The sequence below is a fragment of the Notamacropus eugenii genome, chromosome 3 (genome assembly GCF_028372415.1).
Source record: "Notamacropus eugenii isolate mMacEug1 chromosome 3, mMacEug1.pri_v2, whole genome shotgun sequence".
Classification (NCBI taxonomy): domain Eukaryota; kingdom Metazoa; phylum Chordata; class Mammalia; order Diprotodontia; family Macropodidae; genus Notamacropus; species Notamacropus eugenii.
This window is the reverse complement of record NC_092874.1, coordinates 228098623-228116208: the sequence shown is the minus strand read 5'-3', so window position 1 is coordinate 228116208 and position 17586 is coordinate 228098623. Positions and strand designations below refer to the sequence as shown.

General features: G+C 40.6%; 1 long non-coding RNA gene across 1 annotated transcript in view; it reads left to right on the top strand.

Moving 5' to 3' along the window:
- The first annotated feature begins 1483 nt into the window (after positions 1 to 1483).
- Positions 1484 to 17586, top strand: part of LOC140531385 (uncharacterized) — a 41581-nt gene continuing 25478 nt past the window's right edge. The window contains exons 1-2 of the long non-coding RNA XR_011976337.1: positions 1484 to 1609; positions 1959 to 2006. This is a non-coding gene — a long non-coding RNA (uncharacterized lncRNA). The remainder of the gene's footprint in view (positions 1610 to 1958; positions 2007 to 17586) is intronic.

The following is a 17586-nucleotide window of genomic DNA, read 5'->3' as shown; positions in this document are numbered from 1 at the left end:
GAATCTGTACATGAATTTACAAACTAATCGATGAGTCAATGAATGAATCCCACAGGGCCTTCTTCACACTTTCACACCACACACACACCTCTCCCATACAGACATGAAGCCCTTGGCTTGGGTGTGCTCTGCACGTGTGCCTGGGTTTTGTTTGTTGTTATTTTTTTGTTTTTGTTTGTTTTTTGTTTTACAAATTGAAGACTTTTAGCAGCTCTGCATCAAGCAAGTCTGTCTGGCACCATTTTTTCCAACAGCATTTGCTCACATGAGGTCTCTATGTTTTGGTAATTTTCACAATATTTGAAAATTCTTCAGTATTATTACATCTTTTATGTTGATCTGTGATCATTGATCTTGGACGTCACTATTCTAATTGCTTTGAGGAGCCACAAACTCCATCCATACAAGACAGTGTGCTTAATCACTACATATTGTGTTTGTTATGACTGTTTCCAATCTCTCTCCCTCTCCTTGGGTCTCTGCTTTTGAGACAAACAATATTGAAATTAAGCCAATTAATAACTCTACAAAGGCCTCTAAGTCTTTAAGTGTAAGGAAGATCAATCATTGTGGCAAACTTCATTGTTATCTCAATTTTTAAATTAGCCACAGCCATCCCAACTTTCACAACCACTACTCTGATCAGTCAGCAGCCATCAACATGGAGGCAAGACCTTCCATCAGTATAAAAGATTACAGCTTATTGAAGTTTCAGATTATGCTTAGCATTTTTAGCAACAAAATATTTTTGTAATGGGGTAACTAATTGGAGCCATGGATACAGTGCCAGGCTTGGAGTCAGGAAGGCTGAACTTTCTGAGTTCAAATCTGGCCTCAGATACTTGCTAGTTATGTAAGTCTAGGCAAGTCAGTTAAGCTTGTTTGCCTCCATTTCCCCATCTGTAAAATGGACTAGAAAAGGAAATGGCAAACCACTCCAATATTTTGCCAAGAAAACTCCTAAAAGGTCATGAAGTCAGATACAATAGAAAAATGAGTGAAAGGCAAAAAATTTTAATTAAGGCATATATATTTTTTAGCCTTAATACTATCACACCCTTAATGGACTACCCCATAGTTTAAATATAACTTTTATATGCACTGGGAAACCAAAAAATTGATGTGACTCCCTTTATTCTGGTGGTCTGGAATCACACTAGCTGTATTAGAGATGTGTGTGCTTATATTCCTCTATCCAACAAAAGAGAAAAGTCTTTCCCTAAAAGAACAGGCTGCTGCTCTACCGAAGCAGTTCCTCTCCTCCTGCAGAAGGTCCCCAGTACCCAGGCCTTAGACAGAGGCTCTTCATTACCCTTCACAGCCTGGCTACTGCTCAGATGCCTTTCACTCCTAACCTCAAGGTGGGGAGAATCTGAATACCTCAAAATTTAAAAATTGGCTGCAGCTAGGCAGAATATTGCTACACCAGGTGCAGAGACAATGGATTCAGCAGAGACCACTGTTACAAAGACAATGACCTCACAGACCACTACAGTCTCTCCAAAGACAGCTTCATCTACCCAACAGTCACCAAAAACTGCCACTAAAGATGAATATCTAGTTATGTCATGTACCAGTATCTCTTCTTCATTTGTCTTTGGCTAATATTGTGAGTAGAGCAGCAATATATCCAGAAATTTCTGATGTTTTGTGGGCTTATGTCTGGGGCATGTGTTGGGAGGAAGGGGCAGCCTATTCACTCCACGTGGAGTCAGGAAATCTGTTTTCAAATTCCACAATTACTAGGTGAGTGATGTTGGGGAAGTTTAATTTCTTTGAACCTCAGTTTCTTCATCTTACTTAATAGATTGGGGGGGGGATCTACAGTGATCACTTTCATAAAGGGCTTTGTGCATCAGTGGATCCTCATGAAGGTGGGATATTGGGGAGAAATGTTTGGGAACTTCTCTCATCCATGAATGAGTAGCTCCACTAACACAATACCAATCAATTTTCAGGTCTAGGAGTCATTGAATATCTCAAAAAGGATATGAAAGCTATTTAAGGTGAGTACATCCAAAGTCAGGCCCCAGAGTGAACCTCTCCTTTGTTCTTTTCTCAAGCCTGTAGCCTTCTTCTCCATCCCCTAATACAAAAAGTCCATTCTCCAAACTTAAGCAAAAGGTGAACCTATTTTTAGGATGAGGACAGCTAAGCCTTTTCTTTGTTGGACAATGCACAACACTAGCTTTCAGAAATCCTAAAGGATAGTCAGTCAGTCAACCATCATTCATGAAGCACATCTCATGCATCAGGCACTGGGCTAAGCACTGGAGATACAATGAAAGGTTAAAATGATCAACAAAACCATGGAGAAAACAGTGTATAAAAATCCAGAGGAATTATCTGGAAAGGATGTGGAACTGAGAAGACCAGGTACGGCCTCATGCAGAGCAGGGATATAAACTGAGTCCAGAAGGAAGACAGGGAAGAAGGAAGAGGTTTCTAGGCATGGAAGGAGGCCAGAGCAGAGGCAAAAAGATAGGAGATAGAGGAATGTGGGTGAGAAATCTCAAGGAGATAAGGTCCCTTCCAGGTGTAAAATGATGTTTTGAGTCTATTCCCTTTCTGCAGTTGAGCCTGTAGGGAAGGAGAATGTGTCCCTCATCCCCTAGTATGTCCATCCTGCATGACTGGCAATAGTTATAAGCTTTTGTCCCCATCCTTGGGCTCAGTGTGGTACAGGACATTGGGTGGTCACAGAGAAAGAGAAGATCTGGCTTCATCAGGATGGCCCTAGTTACCTAAGGTTCACATCAGGAACTGATCTCTTCCCATTTACCTTTCATCCACATATATTCAATTTAATGACTGAGATATTCCATCACCCTCCATATAATTTTTGAGAAACTGGAACATGTACTTCATTACCTTCCCCTTCCATTGTGGAAGGTAAGGAGATAGGAATCTGTGGGAATCATTCCTTAAAAGGAATTCTTTAAGGAAATTTGTAAAAATGTATTTACACAAATCTAAACTATTAAACCAGAGCATCAAACTTGTCTGTCTTTACTGAAGTAACTACAGGGAGGGGAGAACCTTGAACAGAGGGTCAAGTGGGCGCTCCCGGTATCCAGGGAGTGAAATTTCTTTACAAATCCTTGTCCTTGCCCAACCTTTTCAAATGCTGCCTGAAACCTCAATTTCTCAATTCCTTCATACCCACACAAATGCAGATATATAATAGACACAGGTACAAACAAATAGGAAGAAAGACACCTGTGCACATCCACATGGTTATATGTGACCAAAAAAGAAGATACCAACGTTCCTAGTTTAGTCCAATTCTTCCAAAGTCATATGAGATTCAGAGAGATATACAGAGAGAGAGAGAGAGAGAGAGAGAGAGAGAGAGAGAGAGAGAGAGAGAGACAGAGACAGAGACAGAGACAGAGAGACAGAGAGACAGAGAGACAGAGAGAGACAGAGACAGAGACAGAGAGAGAGACAGAGAGAGAAGAAGAAGAAGAAGAAGAAGAAGAAGAAGAAGAAGAAGAAGAAGAAGAAGAAGAAGAGGGGGGATGGGAGGGAGGAATAAGAAGACAAGGAATGGTTTCGAGAAATCCTGAAACTTCAGGTGGAACCGAGGGAATTAAAGGCATTTTGATATAACATAGACTACCCTGACCCTCACTGCCTAAACACCAGGTATGTTACATTTGACCTTTCCACGAGGGTTCTCCAGGACCTTTAAGAGGGTTAGGGATACCAGGCTCTCTGCAAGTGGCTCAACCCATTTGGAACTCAGTCTTCCCCCAAGTATATAGGGGTCCCCTGAATCCCAGTATTATTTAGCCACCAAGACTTAAACTGCATTTATGAAGAAATATTTATCTCAAATGATATAATCACATATATTCAGACATGCTGCTCCAACATGAAGAGTATAATCTTCACACACACACACACACACACACACACACACACACACACACACACACACACACACACACACACACACCCTTCCGCTCTGTACCACCTCAGATGCTATGCAAGCAAATGAGATTAGATATATAACTTACCTCCATTTCTATGGAGATTTGTTGCAAGATTCAAGTCCCATACACATTTTGGGCTCAGTCTCAGGCACTCTGGCCTTTCCTGGATTGGCTGCTGAATTGGTTGGCTGCAACATCATATCTGGAATCTTGGCTCTAGGATCATTATGGCTCAAACTCCCAATTTCAGTCAGGATCGTTTCTAATACTTAAAACCATGTAGGACAAATGGCAAAGAACAGAAAAAAACACCTTCCCCAATCCCATTTTTCTAAGAAGGACAGTGAGGGATGAAAGTCTTTCCACTCTTACAATTCAGTTCATGACACCTATGCTGAAGTAAAACTGTGATCTTCATTCACCCTCTCAATACAGTGGGGAAGTGTTGGGGAAAGAGGTCCCTTGCATCCAAGTTCCATTTACCCAGACAAATTAGATGTTTCAGAGGAATTATATCTTCAAAAGGCATTATTACATTACCATTATACAAACTAATTCCCTCAACATATGGAAGGCATAATTCTACCCTCCCACTTGAGACTACCTCATATTATAGAAAGGAGAAGGGGAGAAAGTTTATAGTTTAGCTTAATTCTTGTAGACCCCAATTCCAAGTAACGAAGATGAGACCAACCTCACTCCACCAAGTCCCAGTCCTAGATACCCCGACTTCTCTGAGATGCTCTATCAAGGTGGCTGCAACATAACACCTGGAATCCTGACTCCAAGATCATTATGATTTGATCTTTTTGAAAGACAAATGAAAAAGAATCTGAAACAAACAGCTCCAGCCCCATTTTTCTGAGGGGATATAAAAAGAAGGACAGGAGAAGGAAATGCTTTCCCTCTTACTGTTCACTCTGGATGCAGCAGAAGTGAGCAAGAGAAGGAGAATGTCCCATATTCCAAGGAACCAAGTAAAAGAGGCTAACTCAGGGGCAGAGCCAAGATGGCGAAGTAGAAAGACGCACATACACATAGCTCCAAACCCACAAACCACAGAACGCCTAGAGGGGACCAAACCAGGGCGAATTCTGCACCCAGAAACCACGGAATATTGGAGCGAGGGAGATTTCTGTTCCAGAGAGACCTCCAAACCTCTCGCGGGGGGTGCTTCGCGCCGTGGATTGGGCGCCGGGACGGGGAGCAGAGGGCAGCCATACCGCGGCAGCGACACCGTGAGGAAAAGATCCGAGAGGGCTACGGGGACGGGATCTCCAGCGGCCACGCGGGTCCCTCCACCCACAGAGGGACCTGCAAACCTCTCGCAAAAGGTCCGTCGCGCTGCAGACGCGGAGCCCAACCCAGACCTGTGGCGGCGGCGGCCACAGCTCCGAGAGGCACAGATCTGAGAGGGCTCCGGAGGCGGGATCTTCAGCGGTGGCACGGGCCCCCGCACCAACAGGTGACTGACGAGGGTCGGTGAGAGAGTCTCTTCGGCGGGTCGAGAGGGGAGTGGGGTGCCCCCATGGCTCGGGCCCCCCCGGGAGATAGAAGCTGAGAGGCGGCTGCAGACAGGGGCTCCCCAAACGGGCGGGAGCCTGGATCCATTGTGGAAGGTCTGTGCATAAACCCCCAGAGGGAACTGAGCCAGAGAGGTGCCCTGCCCTGCCCCGCCCCCCCAGCACCTGAGCTTAATTCTCACACTGAATAGCAGCCCTGCCTCCGCCAAAAATCCTAAGGCGGGAAGCAGCATTTGAATCTCAGTTCCCAAACGCTGGCTGGGAGGACCAGGAGGTGAGGAGGGTGTGAGGAGAACATTCAGAGGTCAGGTCACTGACAGAGGTCAGGTCACTGACTGGGGAGAATGCCAAGAAAAGGGAAAAGAGATAAAACTATTAAAGGGTACTTTCTTGGAGAAAAGACACCTCCTCCCTTCCTTTCTGATGGGGGGGAACAATGCTTGCCATCAGGTAAAGACACAGAAATCGAGGATTCTGTGTCCCAGCCCACCCAATGGGCTCGGGCCATGGAAGAGCTCAAGAGGAATTTTGAAAATCAAGTTAGAGAGGTGGAGGAAAGACTGGGAAGAGAAATGAGAGGAATGAGGGAGAAGCATGAAAAGCAGATCAGCTTCCTGCTAAAGGAGAACCAAAAAAATCTTGAAGAAATTGGCACCTTGAGAACTAGCCTAACTCAGTTGGCAAGGGAGGTGCAAGGGGCCAATGAGGAGAAGAATGCTTTTAAAAGCAGAATTAGCCAAATGGAAAAGGAGATTCAAAAGCTCACTGAAGAAAATAGATCTTTCAAAACTGGAATGGTACAGATGGACGCTAAGGACTTTATGAGAAAGACAGATATCACAGAACATAGCGAGAAGATTGGAAAAATGGAAGATAATGTGAAATATCTTATTGGAAAAACAACTGACCTGGAAAATAGAATCAGGAGAGACAATGTAAAAATTCTGGGACTACCTGAAAACCATGATCAAGAGAAGAGCCTAGACATCATCTTCCATGAAATTATCAAGGAAAACTGCCCTGAGATTCTAGAACCAGAGGGCAAAATAAGTATTCAAGGAATCCGCAGAACACCGCATGAAAGAGATCCAAAAAGAGAAACTCCTAGGAGCATTGTGGCCAAATTCCAGAATTCCCAGGTGAAAGAGAAAATATTGCAAGCAGCTAGAAAGAAACAATTCAAGTATTGTGGAAATACAATCAGGATAACACAAGCTCTAGCACCCTCTACATCAAGGGATCGAAGGGAATGGAATAGGATATTCCAGAAGTCAAAGGAACTAGGACTAAAACCAAGAATCACCTACCCAGCAAAACTGAATATAATACTTCAGGAGAAAAAATGGTCTTTCAATGAAATAGAGGATTTTCAAATTTTCTTGATGAAAAGACCAGAGCTAGAAAGAAAATTTGACTTTCTAACACAAGAATGAGGAGAACCATGAAAAGGTGAACAGCAAAGAGAAGTCATAAGGGACTTACTAAAGTTGAACTGTTTACATTCCTACATGGAAAGACAATATTTGGAACTCTTGAAACATTTCAGTATCTGGGTACTGGGTGGGAGTACACACACACACACATGCACACACGCACACATACATAGAGACAGAGTGCACAGAGTGAATTGAAGAGGATGGGATCATATCTTAAAAAAAAAATGAAATCAAGCAGTGAGAGAGAAATATTGGGAGGAGAAAGGGAGAAGTTGAATGGGGCAAATTATCTCTCATAAAAGAGGCAAGCAAAAGACTTATTAGTGGAGGGATAAAGAGGGGAGGCAAGAGAAAAACATGAGGTCTATTCCATCACATTCCACTAAAGGAAAGAATAAAATGCACACTCATTTTGATAGGAAAACCTATCTCATAATACAGGAGAGTGGGGGACAGGGGCACAAGCAGGGTGGGGGGGAGGATGGAGGGGAGGGCATGGGGAGGACAATGCAATCCGAGGTCGACACTCATGGGGAGGGAAAGGATCATAAGAGAATAGAAGTAATGGGGGACAGGATAGGATGGAGGGAAATATAGTTAGTCCTATACGATACAACTAGTATGGAAATCATTTGCAAAACTACACAGATTTGGCCTATATTGAATTGCTTGTCTTCCAAGGGGAAGGGGTGGAGAGGGAGGGAGCTAAAGATGTTGGAACTCAAAGTGTTAGGATCAAATGTAATGTTCTTACCACTGGGAAATAAGAAATACAGGTTAAGGGGTCAAGAAAGCTATCTGGCCCTACAGGACAAAAGAGAAGACGGAGACAAGAGCAGGGAGGGAGGATAGAGGGGAGAGCAGATTGGTCACAGGGGCAATTAGAATGCTTGGGTTTGGGGGGGGAGGGGATAAAAGGGGAAAAAATTTGTAACCCAAAATTTTGTGAAAATAAATGTTAAAAGCTAAATAAAAAAAAAGTGAATGTAGAAAACTGAAAATAAATTTTTAAAAATATTTTTAAAAAAAAAGAATATATACAGTATCAACCACCATGTAAATGAAAAGAACAACTGAATATCAAAAAATCAAAGGTTAATATAACAAATTTACAAATATAATCCATAACTCTAATGAAAAGTAATGACAAGTAATAACCCCAATGCATCTTCATGGTGGTAGGAGGTCCACAAGTGTTATACATTGTACATGTTTTCAGAGTTTTTCAATATACAAATCGTTTGTACTGAAGTTTGTCCTCTTTAGAAGAATGTTGTTATATGGGATGTCTATCTGGGAGAGGAATGAAAAGGATACTGGAGAGATGAATGTAGCAGAAGACATTAATAAGAAATTATTGTAAAAACATAAAATTTAAAAAGAAAAATGAGGGAAGGAAAAAATATTTTCAGAGTATATTCCCTACAACAACTCTGTAAAGAAGGTAATACAAATATTATTGCTTAAATTTCATAGATAAGCAAACTGAGCTCCTGGTGATTCCCCATTCTAACCCTATACAGACACTTGTCAATTCAGATTTGAGAATGGGAAACAGGGATATTATTGTGAAGAGTCATGTCAAATAGCTACTGAATTCCTGAAGCCCAGAAGGCCAATTATCTAGTGGAATAAATGTGTGCAAACAGCAATATTATTGATTTTCTAATGTTTGGCTTGTATTGTATTGGCCAGGATGTTTTGAGATGAGATCCAGGATAAGGTCAACCTTTCAAACAGTGTAATGGTTTCAGGACCTAGTCTTGTCACCTAACACTGTTTTTGACTTCCTTTCTCCCTCTTCTTCCATCTTGTTCTGTACTCTTTGAACATTCCCATCCCTACTGTTGAGAGGGAAAGCAAGATCAAGAAAATCCTGAAGTATTAGAGATATACCTTGTGTCCCCTCCAACAGAGTTCAAGTTTGTTTCAAAATTTGCTCACTCGAGAAGGAAATGATTAACCATTAGCATATTCACCACTAATGTGGGAACTTTGGATACTGTCCCACTTGCCTCAAGGCAAGTTATATAACCAAGAATTTATTAAGCACCTATTATGTGCCAAGCATTAGGGACAAAAAGAAAGGGGAAAAAACAGTCCCTGATCTCAAGGAGCTCACAATCTAATGGAGAAAACAACATGGACACCACAATGTACAAATAATATATGTTTAGGGGGCAAAATCTGATAATCTCAGAGGAAAGACATTAAAGAATAAGGAAGGTTCTGAAGGGCTACTTATGGAAGGTTGGAATTTCTCTGAGACTAGAAGGAAGCCCAGAAATTCATGAGGTAGAGATGAGGAAAGAGAGCATTCCAGGCATGGAGGACAGGAAGTGCAAATGCCCAGAGCCAGGAGATGGAGGGGAGTGTCTGAACATTAGTAAGGAGGGCAGGGTCACTGGATCACAGAATACATAAAAGAGAGTAAGATATAGAAAGACTGGAAAGTTAAGAAAGGTCCAAACTAAGAAGAGCCTTAAAAGCAAAGCAGAGGAGATTCTCTTTGATAATGGGGGTAACAGGGAGGCAAGGAGTTAATGGAATGGGGGAGGGGTGATTTGGCCAGACCTGCCCTCTAGGAAGATTAGCTTTCAATGGATGTTGGACTGGGGTAGGGAGAAATGAGACCAACTGGCAGACTCCTGTAATAGTCCATCTGTGAAGTAATGAAAGGATGTACCAGGATGGTGGCAGTGACAGAAGAGAGATGGAGAAGTATAAAAACAGATGCTAAGAACACCAAAAGGATAGAATTTGATAATGAATTTTATAGGGGGAGTGGAGTGAGAGACAGAGAGGAGTCAAGGTTGACATGTAATATGCAGGCCTGTAGGATTGTGAGGATTATGGTCCACTTGATAGTAATAGGGAAATTAGGCAAAGAGGAGAGTGGAGGGAGGTAGTGGACAGTGAAGGTAATGAGTTCAGTTTGGGGTATTTTGAATTTAAGAGAGCTATGGGAAAACCAATTAGAAAATATTAGGAGGGAGTTGGGGATGAGAAACGAAGTCAGGAGAGAGGTTAGGGCTGCATCAATAGATCTGAGAGTCATCTCCACTGCGATGAAAATGGAATCCATGGGAGATGATGAGATCCACAAGTGATATAGGGTAGAGAGAAAAGAAAAGAGAAGAGGGTCAGGGCCAGAGCCTCACAGGACCCCCAGACTTAGTGTGTGTAACATGGATCAAGATTCAGTAAAGGAGACAAATGAGGATTGACCAGACAGTGTGAAGAAGAACCAGGAGAGAGCAGAGCCACAGAAATATAGGGAAAGAAAAGAGTCAAGGAGAAGGGAGAGATCAATATTGTCAGGGGTCACAGAGGGTCACTTTGGAGCAGTGACAGAGCATGGCAAATCTCTCTTCATGGAAGCCAGCCTACTCTGCCTAGGGCTAAGTTGGTTGTGAATCAACTGAGGAGCAATTGGTGAGTGAGGAGCTTAAGGTGGAGCTTCAGTTTCCCAGCGCCTCAGAGGAGGGTCAGTAAGAATCACAACTAGGAGACAGAGAGGACATCTCCTCACTCCAAGTGTTGAGAACTGGAAACGTGATTGGGAGCTCGGCAGTTTAGACGCTAACACAGACTGTAAGAAGCTCAGGCCGCATCTCTACTGCATAATTTGTAACCAAACTGGGTAGTTAAGTCTTACCTGGCTTTACTAAGTGGGAAGAGGACTAGTGTTCAGGGACATTTGCTTTGACCTTTTCACTCCCCTACTGGGAATGACAGTGAACCCCAGAGACAGAAATCTCTATCTAGACTCCTGGAAAGAAATGTTCTGCTTAGGAGTTTACTGGCATGGCTCTGTACATACACACACACACACACACACACACACACACACACACACACACACACTCATATACCATCACACAGTTTTCTTTTGTTTGTTTCCTTTCAGTCACACAGGTTTCCATATCATCTCATTAACACAGATTCCAACCAAAGCATGGTGAAACCAATGTTCAGATATCACAAAGCATGTAAGAGTAAGGGGAGGATATTAATGCAGGGAAGAGGAGTTGTGGACCCTGCAGTAGCCCTGAGGGCTAGCCTGGTCACTGACTGATGGAAACCTTGTGGTATCCTTCTTTTCTGTTAACAGACATAGAATCTGACCATCCCTCAATAAACTCACCCTAAGACCAATTTGTCCAGATCCTGGTGGGAATAAACAAGTCAGAGTCAACCACATTCCTTTATTTGACCATCAGTATGATTGACAGTCTAAGGTTTAGGTTACAATCTGTGATACAAGCACAGAACTAAAAAATAACCAGAATTTGACAGTCTGCTCTAAATACACAAGTTTATAAAGGCAGGCCGATTTTGAGAGGCCCCCTTCCCTTTATGAGTATTCTACCCAATCCCTTGTTCATCCTGATCTCACAACTGAACTGGAAAATAGCAAAATGAGTGGATAGGTTTGGGGGGGGGGGCACATATTCAAGCCCAGTGACAGGAAGTAATGTGCCAGGACTCAAAGTGCTTGCCAGGGCCAGTATTAGAACCCATTGTACCAAGGTGTCTCATGATTTCCACCATTTTCTTTGGCTATGAAAATCAGGCTGACAGGAGGAAAAACGCTGGCAAAGATTGATCAGATGCCCTGACCCCCATGCATGACTTCCAGGGTTGACAGTTTCTTGCATTCAAGTATCTTTGTACATTTTTTCCAATTCTCATGTCACACACCATAACTCCTCTTCACCATCTTGGTCCCACTCCTCCACCATCTTTATTTTTTACTGCTTCATGAATGTCTTTTGTTTTACATGGTAGTCACTTCTACAAATATTAACCCTTCCAAATCAAAACATTTCTTTTAATGAAGAAAAACAATTAAGAAAAAGTACCCCATCCAGTAACTATATTTAACAATGAATACAACATATACACCATTCTGCTCTGGTAATGTTCTACCTCTCTGCCCTAGTGGAAAGAGGTATATGTTTAATTCTGTGCTTTCTGGGATCATTGTTGGTCACTCAGTTTCCCAGAGTTTAGTGTCCTCTTAATGGTCTTTGTGTTTACCTTCTTGTCATCATTCTACACACTGTCTTTTCATCTCTAATTATTTCACAGTGTATCACTTGATGAAAATCTTGCCTGGGGTTTTCTGAATTAATTATATTCCTTTCTTGTCACACAATGACATTCTGTTGCATTCTTGTCACAGCTTGGGAAGGGGTATTTTATTTTATTTTATTTTTAGCTAACAAATATTTATTTTCTCTTCTTGCCACTCCTGCTCCATTTTTTAAAAAGAAAAAATAAAGCTCATGTCATCATGTATAAACACGTACACTTATGTGTGTATATATACATGTGCATTTAGGCATAAGCAGTGCTGGCACTGGCCAAGTCCAAAAATGTTTGACTCCCTCATCACTATATATCTCTAATGCCTCTGTAATGAGGTAGAATCCTTTGTCAGAAGTTCTTTGCAATAACAGTTGATCCTTGCATTCTTCAGAGTCCTTTAGTTTTTCAAAAATGCTCATTTTTACAATTTTGATATTATGGTATAAACTATTTTCCTGGTTCTGTTCACTTACTTTACAGATTTCTAGGTTTTCTCTAAGCTCTTCAACCTTTTTTTCATCATTTCCTTCTTTAATTTCTTTGATTGTCAACATTGATTTCCACAAGAACTTGAATTCCAAATTTTCTCCCCATCTCTCCCAACCCCACCCAAAAACAGCATGTACCCCATTCACCCCTTTTTCCAGCCTGCCCTCCCCTCTATCCCCCCCTTCTCCCTTCCCCCTCCCCTCTATTTTTCTGTATGACAAAAACAATTTCTATACCCCATTGCCTGTACATCTTATTTCCCAGGTGCATACAGAAACAGTTTTTACACTCATTTTTAAAGCTTTGAGTTCCTTATTTTCTCCCTCACCCTCCCTCATTGAGGAAGCAAGCAATTAGATACAGGTCATACATGTGTAGCCATGCAAAACACTTCCATTACAGTTGTGTTGCAAGACAGCTATACTTCCCTCTGTTCTTACCTGCCCTCCATCAATTCCATTCTCTCCCTTGATCTATCACGCCACAATAGTGTTTGCTTCTGATTATCCCTTTCCCCAATTTGCTGTCCTTTCTTTTATCTTCCCTCTCCTACCTCCTTCCTTCTTGCTTTCCTGCAGGGTAGAATAGATTTCCATACCCAGTTGAATGTGTGTTATTTGCTCCTTTTGCCAAATCCCATGAGAGTAAGGCTCACTTATTCCCTTTCATCTCCCCACTTCTCCTTCATTGTAAAAGCTATTTCTTGCCTGTTTCATGTGAGATGATTTGCTATGTTGTACCTCTCCCTTTCTCTTATTCCTAATACATTCCACTCAACAGTAAATTTTATTTTTTAGGCATTTTCCCTTCATATTCAGCTTGCCCCATGCCCTCTATGTATATATACATAGACATACACATATATACATATACTTACATACACATATATAATATACACATACATTCATACCCATGCACACCTACACACATACATACACATGAACACATATGTATATATAGGTGTGTGTATATTCCCTCTTACTATCCTAATACTGAAAAGGGTCTCATGAGTTACAAATATCATTTTCCATGTAGGAATGTAAATAGTTCAACTTTAATGAGTTTCTTATGGCTTCTTTTTCCTCTTTATGTTTTCATGCTTTTCTTAATTCTTGTATTTGAAAGTCTTTTCAACAAGAATGCTTGGAAGTCCTCTATTTCATTAAAATTCCATTTTTCCCCTGAGGTATTATACTCAGTTTTCCTCTGCAGGTGATTCTTGGTTTTAATCCTACCTCCTTTGACCCCTGGAATATCATATTACAAGCACTCCAATCCCTTAGTGTAGAAGCTACTAGATCTTCTGTTATCCTGATTGTATTTCCACAGTATTTGAGTTGCTTCTTTCTAGCTGCTTGTAATATTTTCTTCTTGACCTGGGAACTCTGGAACTTGACTTCAATATTCCTAGAAGGTTTCTTTTTGGGATGTCTCTCAGAAGATGATAGGTGATTTCTTTTAATGTCTATTTTACTATATGATTCAAGAATATAAGGGAAGTTTTCCTTAATTTCTTAGAAGATGATGTCTAGGCTCCTTTTTTTTCTATCATGATTTTCAGTTAGACTAATAATGTTTAAATTATCTCTCTTGAATCTATTTTTCAGGTCAGTTGTTTTTCCAATGATATATTTCACATTGTCTTCTATTTCTTCATTCTTTTGGTTTTGTTTTATAATTTCTTGATTTCTCATAAGGTCATTAGCTTCCAGATTCTATTCCATTCTAATTTTAAAGAACTATTTTCTTCATTGAGCATTTGGACCTCCTTTTCCATTTGGATATTTCAGCTTTTTAAGGTATTCTTCTCTTCATTGGCTTTTGGGACCTCTTTTGCCATTTTGGTTAGTCTATTTTTAAAGGTGTTACTTTTCTTCAGCATTTTTGGGGTCCCTTTTAGCAAGCTGTTGACTGGTTTTTCATGATTTTCTTGCATTGCTCTCATTTCTCTTCCCAGTTTTTCTTCCACCTTTCTTATTTGATTTTCAAAGTGCTTTTTGAGCTCTTCCATGACCTGAGATCATTTCATATTTTTTTGGAAGCTCTTGGATGTAGGAGCCTTGACCTTGCTATCTTTCTCCAGTTGTATGCTTTGTTCTTCCTCTGGTTGTATGTTTTGATCTTCCTCCTCCAAAAGAATGGAAGAAAATAGCTTTTCACCAAGAAAGTAACCTTCCATAGTATTATTTTTCCCCTTTTGGGGGATTTTCCCAGTCAATTACTTAGCTTTTGAGCCCTTTGTCAAGTGGAGGATATACTACCGCAAGCTTCAGAGGTTTTGTGTAGCTGTTCTCCAAGATATCTCAAGGAATCTATAAGTTCTCAGTTCCTCCAAGATGGAATAATCAAGGGATAGGTGTTTACTAGTCCCCTGGCCTGTACTCTGGTTTGTGAGCAACCACAAGCGCTCTTTTCTGCCCTGGAACTGCAGGTAGGATTCCATCTCCACAGCTACCATCAGCTCCACCATGCCAGCGCTCCTCCTCCACCCAGTACCACCAATCCGGACTGAGACCCAGATCAGCAGCTTGATTCTCCCAGGGTCTATAGGCTGAGAGTTTCAGAGGCAGTTTCTCATGCAGCAATGTCTGTTGCCACCCTGGGCCTGGGGATGAGGCTGGCCCTCCACTTCAACTTCCTCTTACCCAGGTGAAAGACCTTTCTCACTAACATTTGAAACTGTCTTTGGCATTTGTGAGTTGAGAAATCTGAAAACCCACAGTAGCTGCCCATGATTGAGAACTGTGAAGCCTGCTCCAGGACTGTCTGGGTCAGCATGACCCATGCTGGGCTGTGTTCTGCTGCAAGCCAGTTGTGACAGAGCCTTCTGTGAGGCTTCCAGGTTGTCTTGGACTGGAAATCTATTTCACTCTGTCACCTTGTGGTTTCTGCTGCTGTAGAATTTCTTTAGAGGCATTTTCTATAGGTATTTTTATAGCCTTAGAAGAAGAGTTCCTGTAGGTCTATGCTGCCACTCTACCATCTTAGCTCCACTTATCTTTCATAATTTCCACTATATACTTCACAATTTGTTTAGTCCTTCCTCTCTACTGATACCTCTTTAATTTCCAGTTGTTTCTTACTAAATGCTTCTGTAATCATTTCCTCTTTCTTTGATTTCTTTGGGGTGCAAGTCTAATTGCTCAAAGTTTAGTGACTTTGGGAACATTGTTCCAAATCATTTTCCAGATTACTTGGACCAATTCAAAGCTCCCCAAACAATGTAGTTATGTGCTTGTTTGCCCTCAAATTCTCCAGAAATTGTCATTTTCCTTTTTATCACCCTTCACCATCTGATGGTTGTGAGGTGGAAAGTAGGAGTTCTTTTCATTTAAGTATCTTTATTAATGATTATGGAACATTTTGTCACATAGCTCTTGATAGACTGGATTTCTTCCACTGAAAACTGATTCAGTAGCCTCGAAAATTTATCAATTGGGGAAATGGTCACATGCTTACAAATCTGAATCAATTCCTAATGCATCTTGAAAATAAGTCTTCCCAGACATTTGGTAACAGGATAGTTTTCATCACTAACCAATTTCCACTGCAATCTTAGCAACCTAGATTTTCTTTGTGGAAAAAAAGTTTTCATTTCTTGTGATTAAAATTTGTTCAGGTAATCTTTTCTCGTCTGCCCTATCCCTTGTTTGGTCATAAGATTTTACCCTATCCACAGATTTGAAAGGTAACTTCCTCCTTGTTCCTCTAATTTCTTTGTGATGTAATCTTTTATATCTAAATCATACACCAGTTTCACAGTCATTACTCAATAGGCACCCATTTGATTTCCAGTTACTTGGCCACAACAAAACCTGCTTCTATTAATATTTTGGCATATCTAGATCTTGGAATTAACTAACCAAAGGGTCTTAACAGTACATAATCACTTTACTTTTCTAATTCTAAACTGGTATCTGGAATGGTAGGGACAATTCACACCTCCATCAACAGTGTATTATGGAACCTTTCTTCCCACAGCCCCTCAAAAGTTGACTGTCCCCACTTTAAAATTAAATTTTAAGGTTCAAATTCTCTCTTTCTTCTTCCCTTTCTCCACTCTTTTGTAAGAAACAATAAAGAAAACACTTAACATTTTTATAGTGTATGTGTGTCTCTGTCTCTGTATACATATTATATATGCACCTGTGCAAAACAAATCTCTACATTAGTTATATCCAAAAATATTTTTAAAAAGAAAAAGAGAGAAGAAAATATGCTTCACTCTGCATTCTGAGATGATCAATTCTCTTATTGGACGATAGAAGGTTTCACCATGAATTCTTGGAGTTGTATTTGGTCATTGTATTAAGCAGAGTTACCGCATCATTTCAAGTTGATTCTTTTTATTATATTATTGTTACTGAATAAATTGTTCTCCTGATTTTGCTCACTTCACTTTGTATCATTCATAAAAGCCTTACTAAGCTTTTCTGAAAAATTCCCTTCATCATTTCTTATAGCAAAAAAAAAATTCTATCACGTTGATATACCACAATTGGGTTAGTCTCTCTTCAATTGATAGGAATCTCCTCAGTTTCCAATGCTTTCTCACAATTTTTCTTCATGCGTATGTATATATGTACATATATATGAATGCATACATATTTGTATATATATATATGTGTGTGTGTGTGTATACATATATACATGCATCTTACAATGAAATCCTATTGGTCTTTCCTTAATCTTTAGGGGAATAATGGTATGACTGGAGCAAAGGAACATTTGCGGAAGAGTTCCAAATTACTTTCAAGAACAGGTGCACTACTTCACAAGCTCCTCCAACAGTAAATTATTTCATCTATTTGTCCATATTCCCTCTAACCTTTGCTATTTCTTTTTTTCTTCTTACCCAATCTAATGGCTGTGAACTGCTACCACAGAATTGTTCCAATTTGCATTTCTCTAATTTATAGCATTTGTCATATGGTTACTGATAGTTTGGATTTCTTCCTCTGAAAACTGCCTCTTGTCCTTTAATGGTTATTTGACCATTTATGAATTGGGGAATGGCTCCTATTCCTGTAAAGTTTAGTCAGTTCCCTATATATTTTCAATATAAGACATTTTTTTTAGAGAAATGTGTTGCAAAGAATTTTTCCC